The 9,407-nt window shown below is 44.4% G+C and overlaps 1 long non-coding RNA gene across 1 annotated transcript; it reads right to left on the reverse strand.

Annotated features, from left to right (window-relative positions):
• Positions 1-210: 210 nt before the first annotated feature.
• Positions 211-6,427, reverse strand: LOC140204442 (uncharacterized). The gene is made up of 3 exons (XR_011887613.1): positions 6,329-6,427; positions 3,610-3,646; positions 211-502 (listed from the first exon to the last, which is right to left on the reverse strand). It is a non-coding gene; the product is annotated as an uncharacterized lncRNA (long non-coding RNA).
• Between the last annotated feature and the right edge of the window lie 2,980 nt (positions 6,428-9,407).

Raw genomic sequence — 9,407 nt, forward strand, 5'->3', positions numbered from 1 at the left:
TTGAGATGTGGTGGTGATCGGTGTGAAGGGAACGGAGTTTGAAAGCCTGCGGCTTCCAGTGTCAGGATCCTAAACAGGTTCCATATTCATCCTGTGTACTATAGTGTGACTAGTCATACTTCACCCCCACCTTATTTTAGCCCAGTTCTCATTCAATCACAGACTCTATTCATGTATATAGCAATGATTATAATTTGTTTATATGTCCATATATGATAGTTAAGTCTTAGAGTTATACAGAAGGGAAACAGACCCCTTCGTCTATCCAGCCTTTCCCCATAATTCAAGCCCCCCAGATCAGATAACAACCTCCTGAATCTTCTCAGCACTCTTTCCAGCTTAATAAACCCTTCCGACGGTTGAGTGACCAGAATTGCACACAATACTCCAAGTACGGTCTCACAAGCGACTTGTACAGTCGTAACATGACGTCCCAGCTCCAGTACTTTTGTGTCCTGATACTCAATGGCCTGATGCCAACATCTCTCACGAGGCTCAGTACCTGCCAGGACAAAGTTCAGAGTAAATTTTATTATCAAAGTAATAGATGTCACCATATACAATCCTGAGATTCATGTTCCTATGGGCATATGATGTTGTGCTGACCTTATATCCTACTCTAAGGTCAATCTAACCCTTCCCTCTTACATAGCTCTCAATTTTTCTATCAACCATGTTCCTATCTAAGCATTTATTAAATGTCCCTAATGTGTTTGCCTCTACCACCACCCCGACAAGGTGTTGCAGACACCCACCATTCCCTATGTAAAAAAAATTAACCCTGACATTACCCCCCACCCCACCATTACTTTCCAAAAATCATCTCAAAATTATGCTTCCTCATGATATCCATTTTGGCCCTAGGAAAATGTCTCTGGCTATCCATTCAGTCAATACCTCCCATCGTCCAGTACACCTCTATTGCTACCTCCTTTGCTCCAAAGAGAAAAGGCTTAGCTTGCTCAATCTATCCTCATAAGACATGGACTCTAATCCAGACAGCATCCTGTGTCACCACGAAGGAGAAAGGCAACGCGACACGTGGAAACACCACCTCCATTTTGACTTGGAAATACGTCACCAGTCCTTCATTGTCACTATAATTACTTACATCACTGGTGTTTGGGGCAGCAATGAAAGTCCTCCATCTCCAGTAGGTTTCAGGTCTTCCTCAGATGTAGAAGGATTCTTCATTGCTGCTTCCATAACAATTTTGTTTTACCAGTCAAAATTGTTAGCCCTGAGCTGAACCCTTGATTCTGAAGGACCGGTGGGCCACTCTTAGCCTGGCCTCTACCCTTTGACCTGTTTGGCATGGGTAACCCTACTCCATCAAGAAAGCCCTGACACCATCTAACATAGCTCTCCAGGTCATTGAGGCACCCAAACCACCAAACCCAACGGCAAGATTGGAGGATTGTCACTATAACTCCCTCCCAAACACTCCCGTGGGAGCGCCTTCACCAGAAGGACTTCAGTGGCTCAACAAGATGACTCTCAAGGTGCAACGCTAGCATCATCCCCATCCCTTTATTGAATCCAACGAATAACATTTCTGCTCTTTCCTTCTTGACTATTTTTAATATCCGGGGGTGAAAGCCATCAGGGTCATGGAAATGTATCTATCCGAAATCTCATCATTTCCTGCATTAATATGTTTTAAAACTTATATTGCACCTGCTTGATTTAGTTTTCGTTTCTTCCTGTCGCTGGTATCGTAGAAATCATCTTAATAAGTGGAATATTAATGGCCTGCAAACAATATCTCGAGGAAATGTCAATATATATGCAAATACTGTAAATATTAATAATATATAACCTGCAATATTGTCAAATATTGATCATTTCCTGTGATTATATCAGGCACTGATTACTTCACCTATTATTATGCCTCAACAAAATATGAACATTTGCCTTGCTGCTCTTTCTGGGTTCCTTTTCTGATTGGTAAATACCTTCCATGTGAACCTACAAAAACTGAATTTCATTCACGTTAATCCTACATTTTTGTTCTAATTGTCTTCTTCCTTGTAAAAGTTGAGCATAATTAAAGTGTAATTTCTGTTTTTTTTTCCTTGTGAATGTTGTGTCTCTTATTATGTTACATTAGGTGTGTTATGCATCATGTGTTGAGTTTATTGTCATATGCGCACGTAATGTACGCAGGGGTGCAATGAAAAACTTACTTGCCGCAGCGTCACGGGCACGTAATCCTGAACAACGTTTAGAGAAAGGACCAAACTGCGCATTCAGTATACAAGAATGAATACAATTTGAAACAAAATAAAAGTTCATCCCAGGGACAAAATGTTTAACAAACACAAGAAAATCTACAGGTGCTAGAAATCCAAAGCAACACACACACACACACACACACACACACACACAATACTGGGGGAACTCAGCAGGCCAGGCAGCACCCTGTGGAAAAGAATGAACGGTCAATGTTTCAGCCCGAAATCCTTCTTCGGGACTGAAGAGGAAGGGGAGAAGTCAGGATAAGAAGGTGGGGGGAGGGCAGGAAGAAGTACAAGGTGGCAGGTGATAGATGAAACCGGGAGAGGGGGAAGGGGTCAAGTAAGGAGCTGGGAAGTCAATTGGTGAAAGGGATAAAGGGCTGGAGAAGGGGGAATCTGATAGGAGAGGACAGGAGACCATGGAAGAAAGGGAAAGGATAGGAGCACACAAGGGAGGTGATGGGGATAGGTGAGAAAATGCATTATAATGCATTGTGTCAAAGTGGTCATTAGGAGCTTGGAGAGATTTGGTGTGTCACCAAAGACTCTAGCAAATTACCATGGAAAGCATTCTGACTGGCTGTATCACCATCTGGTATTGGGGGGGGGGTGGTGTGAGGGGTGCATTGCACAGGATCGAAATAATTGTAGGAAGTTGTGAACTCAGTCAGCTCCATCTTGGGCACGAGCCTCACCAGCATCCAGGACACCAGTCTCGGCCAAAAGCATTGACTATTCGCTCCTTTTCATAGATGCTGCCTGACCTGCTGAGTTCCTCCAGCATTGTGTGTGTGTTACTGTGGATTTCCAGCATCTGCAAACTTCCTTGCGTTTGCGAACTTCAAGGAGCAATGCCTCAAAACACCAACATCCATCGTTAAGGGCCCCATCACCCAGGAGATGCCCTCTTCTCATTGCTACCATCAGGTAGGAGGTACAGGAGCCTGAAGGCTCACACTCAGCGATTCAGGAACAGCTTCTTCCCCTCTGCCATCCAATTTCTGAATGGACATTGAATCCATGAATGCTACCTCACTACTTTTTTTTCTCTCTTTTTGCTCTACTGTTTTAATTTACCTTTTAAAATATATATATCATACTGTAATTCATATTTTTATTATTACGTATTGCAATGTACTGCTGCTTAAGGTGAGAAATGGTACATAAAAGGCACTTCAGCCCACCACCTCTGCGCCGATCATGATGCTGAATTAAAATGACCTCAACCAACTTCACTCACGGTTTGTGCCTGTACATCTGTCTAAGTGCCTCTTAAATGTCATTATCATATCTGTTTCAAGCACTTGCAACTCCCTGCGTTAAAAAATCCCATCTTGTAAACCTCCTTTAAACTTTTACCTTCTCCTCTTACCTTCAAACTCCTTTCTTCCGTATTTCACATCTCTACCCTGGTAAAAAAAAAAGGCTCCAATTATTTACCCTATATTTGCCTCTCATAATTTTATAAACTTCTATCAGGTCTCTCTTCAGCCTCTGACATTCCAGTGGTAGCAACCCAGGTTTGTCCAACCTCACCTGGAACAGTGTATCCAAGTCTCCTCCCTAGTTAATGAAGGATATGGCGGCAACAAAGAGAGTACTTAACAATGAATGTTCACCGTATTGATTCCTTGGGTACAGAAGTGGATGTAGCTTCATGAGGAGAGATAAAATAGGCTGGGCCTCTAGTAAAGAACTGACAGGTGATCCTTATTGTTACCACTCTAATCCAGCCAACATCCCAGTGAACCTCGTCTGTATCCTTCCAACGCCTCCACGTCTTTCCTGTAGTGCAGTGGTCAGAAATACTCCAGTATTGGGCGACGGGGTCTCTACCAAAGAAGGTGTAAGGTGCTCCTTCCCTCCACTAGCCTGCAGGTCATCGTTGGGCAAGAGGTAGCACCTGTTTAACCCCAACCCCCCGATCAGGGTCCCGTGAAGCCATGGGAGTAGGCGGTAGATGGTCGTATGAGCAGCTGGTGCATATCACAAGCCCTGGTTGTGTGACCACCGACGCCAGGCAGACATTGATAATGCCTGGGGTCACCCATCCCGTAAAGACACTGGCCAGAAGAAAGCAATGACACACCGCTTCTGTAGAAAAGAATTTGCTAAGAAAAATCATGGTCAAGACCATGATTGCTCATGTCATACGAAAGTTTTATACAGGTGCATCATGATCTCCCCACTCTCATACTCGATACCAAAACCAATGAAAATAAGTATGAAATATGCTTTATCACCCTATTTGTTTGTGTTGCCACTTACAGGGACCAACGGACTTATACCCCAAGGTCCCTATGTACAACTATGCCCTTAACGGTGTTGCCATTTTCTGTATGCTCTCTCTTACGTTTATCTGCTCAAAGTGCAATACTTTGTCTGGATTGGAATCCATCTTGCCACCTCTCCATACGTATCCGCAATAGATCTTCAGAGGGTTTCTGTTGGCCAGGGTCTGTCTACCATGGATGTTGCATCCTCACTGTCTAGATACACAAGCTGGGGCAGTCCGATACGGAGAGAAAGCTGTTGCCCATGTAGCAAACTCCCCCTCTCTCTGCATCTGATGAACCCATAGGAATGGCAGACACTGATACGGTTTGGTACCAGCAGCGTTGCTGGAGTTGCCAGTCAGCATTGAACTCAACTTAGGACTGCCTTAGGGACTCCAGCTCCGGATGGTTCCCTTGGGGTTCACTCCTGGAGCCTTCTCCATGAGTGGCTATAGCTGTAAGGCAGCGGAGGTTTGAGATCAGAGTTTCCCTTCTCCTCGATGAGCTGCTAATCACAGCTGACGAGCCCCATCTGCCCGAAGCAATGAGTTTTAAGGAATCAGAAACACACCTTTGCTCCTTCTGTCAGTAGAAACCGTTCCACTGGGCTTAGTAGCTGAACCACATGTGAAGGCCAGGATCTGGACTTGGTTGTCAGAGGCTATTTGAGGTGTACGCCATTAGGAGCACTTAATAGCTGGTGGGAGGAACGTTTGTCTGCTCTTGGACTGTATTCCTTGGAGTTTAGAAGAATGAGGGGGGAACTCATAGAAACAATTCGAATGTTGAAAGGCATGGACAGAGTGGATGTGGCAAATTTGTTTCCCATGGTGGGGGAATCTAGTACGAGAGGGCACGACTTAAGGATTGAAGGGCGCCCATTCAGAACAGAGACGCGAAGAAATTTTTTTAGCCAGAGGGTGGCGATCTGTGGAATTTGTTGCCATGGGCGGCAGTGGAGACCAAGTCATTGGGTGTATTTAAGGCAGAGATTGATAGGTATCTGAGTAGCCAGGGCATCAAGGGTTATGGTGAGAAGGCGGGGGAGTGGGACTAAATGTGAGAATGGATCAGCTCATGATAAAATGGCAGAGCAGACTCGATGGGCCGAATGGCCAACTTCTGCTCCTTTGTCTTATGGTCTTATGGGAGCTTGTCCCCATTACCATCCCTGGCTATAACAACCTTAAGGAACCACAAACAAGAGAAAATATGCAGATGCTGGGGATCGATGGAACACACACAAAATGCTGGAGCAACTCAGCAGGTCAGGCAGCATCTGTGGAAAAGAGTAAACAGTCGATGTTTTGGGTGGGGACCCTTCATCAGAACCAGAAAAGAGAGATGAGAAGTCAGAGTAAGAAGGTGGGGGGAGGGGAGGAAGAAGTACAAGGTGGTAGGTGATAGGTGAAACCGGGAGAGGGGGAGGGGTGAAGTAAAGAGCTGGGAAGTCGATTGGTGGAAGAGAAAAAGGGCTGGAGAAAGGGGAATCTGATAGGAGAAGATAGAGGTCCATGGAAGAAAAGGGAGGGGAAGGAGCACCAGAAGGAGGTGATGGGCAAGTAAGGAGACCGGGTGAGAGAGGGAATTGGGAATTATTCTGCCATCTGCAAGCTTACTAATCAGTCCATCCACATTTTTGTCCGAGTCATTTGGTTACGTCATAAACTACAGAGGTCCCAGCACTGATCCCTGCAGAACAGCACAGCCAATAAACTCGACATATGTTTTATAACAAACATATTGCGATGTCAGAGTCAAAGAAGCCCACAACAACATTCTCAAAACAAAACACATAAATTAGACTCAACTTACGTCTGCAGAGTTTCACAGGCTTCCACAGCCAAGCCAATTTTGGACCCAATCTGTCAAGTCACTGTAGATCCCATGCTTTTCAATGTTCTGGATCATTCCACCATGGAGGACCTCGTCAAATGACTCACTAAAGTCCACGTAGACAACATATACTGACCTACGCCCAACCATCATCCTTGTCACCGCCACAATAAATTCAATCAAGTTTGTGAAGCCTGGCCAGCCCCGCTAAAGGCCATTTTGATTATTCATTGCAAGCCCATGCTTTCCCAAATGCAAATCAATCCTAACTCTAAGAATTCTCTCCAAAAGCTTTTCTACCACTGATGTGAGGCTTAGCAGACTATAATTTGCTGGATTATCCATACTGAACTTCATCAAAAAAAAGCGACAACTTTGGATACTTTCCATTCCTCCGGGAGCTCAGCTGTGACTAGAGAGGATACAAACATAAACACACAAGATTTTGCTGGAAATACAGAATAACGCACACAAAATGTTGGAAGGAATCTGGAGGTCACTTACCATGTTACCCCACTCCCACACTTGGAAAAGTCCGTTATCCTGGCTGTAATTCTATTCCCAGCATATAGGCAGACTTCAAAGACAGCAGCACCAATGACGAGGACCAACAAAGTTGGCGTTGTGGGGCGCAAAGGAGCACTTTCAGGACTGCTTTGAGTCGGTGGACTGGACAATATTCAGGGATTCATCTTCGAGTCTGAATGAATACGCCACAGTTGTCACCGAACTTCATCAAAACCCGTGTGGATGGATGTGTGCCTTCGCCCAGGTCAAAGAGCTGTGGGTGAGCCTGGAGATTCATAGCCTGCTGAGGGCTGGATCTCTGGCATTCAAGACGGGTAATCCGGGTGTGACTCGCGGAAGGCGTCTTTGTAACGTAGCGGCTAGCGCGACGCTGTTGCAGCTTTGGAGTTCAATTCTGACGCCAGCTGTGAGGTGTCTGTACATCCCCCACGAGGAACTTACGAGTTTTCTCCCAAAGTCCAACGACACACTAGTTAGGTTAATCGGTCATTGTAAATTGTCCCATGACCAGGCAAGGGTTAAATTGGGGGTTGCTGGGCAGCGCGGCTCAAAGGGCAGGAGGGACCTATTTCACGCTGTACTACGGCAGGTAAGTAAGTAAATAAATAAAGAAAGCCATCTTACGAGCGAGGAGACAATTCTGACTGAGGTTAGAGATGGGATTGGATGCATTTCAGTTCTGGCAGGGTTTGCAGGCCAAAGCCAAGCCTAATATATCATGAATGGCTGTGATAGTTCACTTCCAGATGAGCTCAGTGCCGTTTATACACGTTTTGAAAGAGAGAATAAAACGACTCCTATGCGAATCCCTGTAGCAGCCGGTGTCTCAGGGGCCAACGTCAGAACATCTCTCAAGAGGGTGAACCCCTCTGTGGAAAAGTCTTAGGCACCCTGGCTATATACAGTTCCTATAAAAAGTGTTCACCCTGCTCCCCTCGGAAGTTTTCATGTTTTATTGTTTTACAACATTGAATCACAATGGATTTAATCTGGCTTTTTTGACACTGATCAACAGAAAAAGACTCTTTCGTGTCAAAGTGAAAACAAATCTCTACAAAGTGATCTAAATTAATTAGAAATATAAAATCCAATATAATAGATTTCATAAGTATCACCCCCTTTAATTTGACACACCTAATCATCACTGGCACAGCCAACTGGTTTTAGAAGCCACTTAATTAGTTAAGTGGAGATCACCAGTGGGCAGTCAAGGTGCTTCGATTGATTGTAGTAAAAATACACCTGTATCTGGAAGGTCCAGTTGCTGGTGACTCAGTATCCTGGCAAAAACTACACCACAAAGACAAAAGAACACTTCAAACAACTCTGCGGAAAAGTTATAGAAAAGCACAAGTCAGAAGATGGATACAAGAAAATTTCCAAGGCACTGAATTTCCAAGGCACTTGGAGTACAGTTAAGTTAATCATCAAGAAACGGAAAGAATATGGCACAGCTGTAAATCTGCCTGGAGCGAGCTGTCCTCAAAAACTGGGTGACCGTGCAAAAAAGGGATGAGTGACAACTCTGGAGGAGTTACAAGTTTCAGTGGCTGAGATGGGAGAGACTGCGCATACAACAACTGTTGCCTGGGTGCCTCACCAGTTGCAGCTTTATGGGAGAGTGGCAAAGAGAAAGCAACTTTTGAAGAAAAACTCACATCAAATCTCAGCTAGAGTTTGCCAGAAGGCATGTTGGAGACTCTGAAGTCAGCTGGAAGAAAGTTCTATGGACTGATTAAACCAAAATTGAGCTCCTTGGACATCAGACTAAACGCTATGTTTGGTGTAAGCCAAACATTATCAAAAACAGACCATCCCTACCATGAAGCATGGTGGAGGCTGCATCATGCTGTGGGGATGCTTCACTGCAGCAGGCCCTGGAAGGCTTGTGAAGGTGGAAGGTAAAATGAATGCAGCAAAACAGGGAAATCCTGGTGGAAAATCTGATGCAGTCTGCAAGAGAACTGCGACTTGGAAGAAGATTTGTTTTCCAGCAAGACAATGACCCCAAGCATGAAGCCAAAACTGCACAGGAATGGCTTAAAAACAACAAAGTTAATGTCCTGGAGTGGCCAAGTCAGAGTACAGACTTCATCCAGTTTGTGGCTGGACTTAAAAATAGCTGATCATTCACAATCCCCATGCAATATGAGCTGCTTTGTAAAGAAGAATGGTGAAACATTGCAGTGTCCAGATGTGCAAAGCTGATAGAGACCTATCCAAACAGACTTGAGGCTGTAATTGCTGCAAAAGGTGCATCTCCTAAATACTGACTTGAAAGGGGTGAGCAATTATGCAACATTTATTTTGTGTTTAGTAATAAATTTAGACCAATTTGTAGAAATTTGTTATCACTTTGACACAAAAGAGTCTTTTCTGTTGATCAGTGTCTAAAAACAGCCCAATTAAATCCATTGTGATTCAATGTTGTAAACCAATAAAACATGAAGACTTCCAAGGGGAGTGAAAACTTTTTCTAGGCACTGTATATGTGCCTAAGACTTTTATACAGTACTGTATCACATGCTGG

The sequence above is a fragment of the Mobula birostris genome, chromosome 10 (genome assembly GCF_030028105.1).
Source record: "Mobula birostris isolate sMobBir1 chromosome 10, sMobBir1.hap1, whole genome shotgun sequence".
NCBI lineage: Eukaryota > Metazoa > Chordata > Chondrichthyes > Myliobatiformes > Myliobatidae > Mobula > Mobula birostris.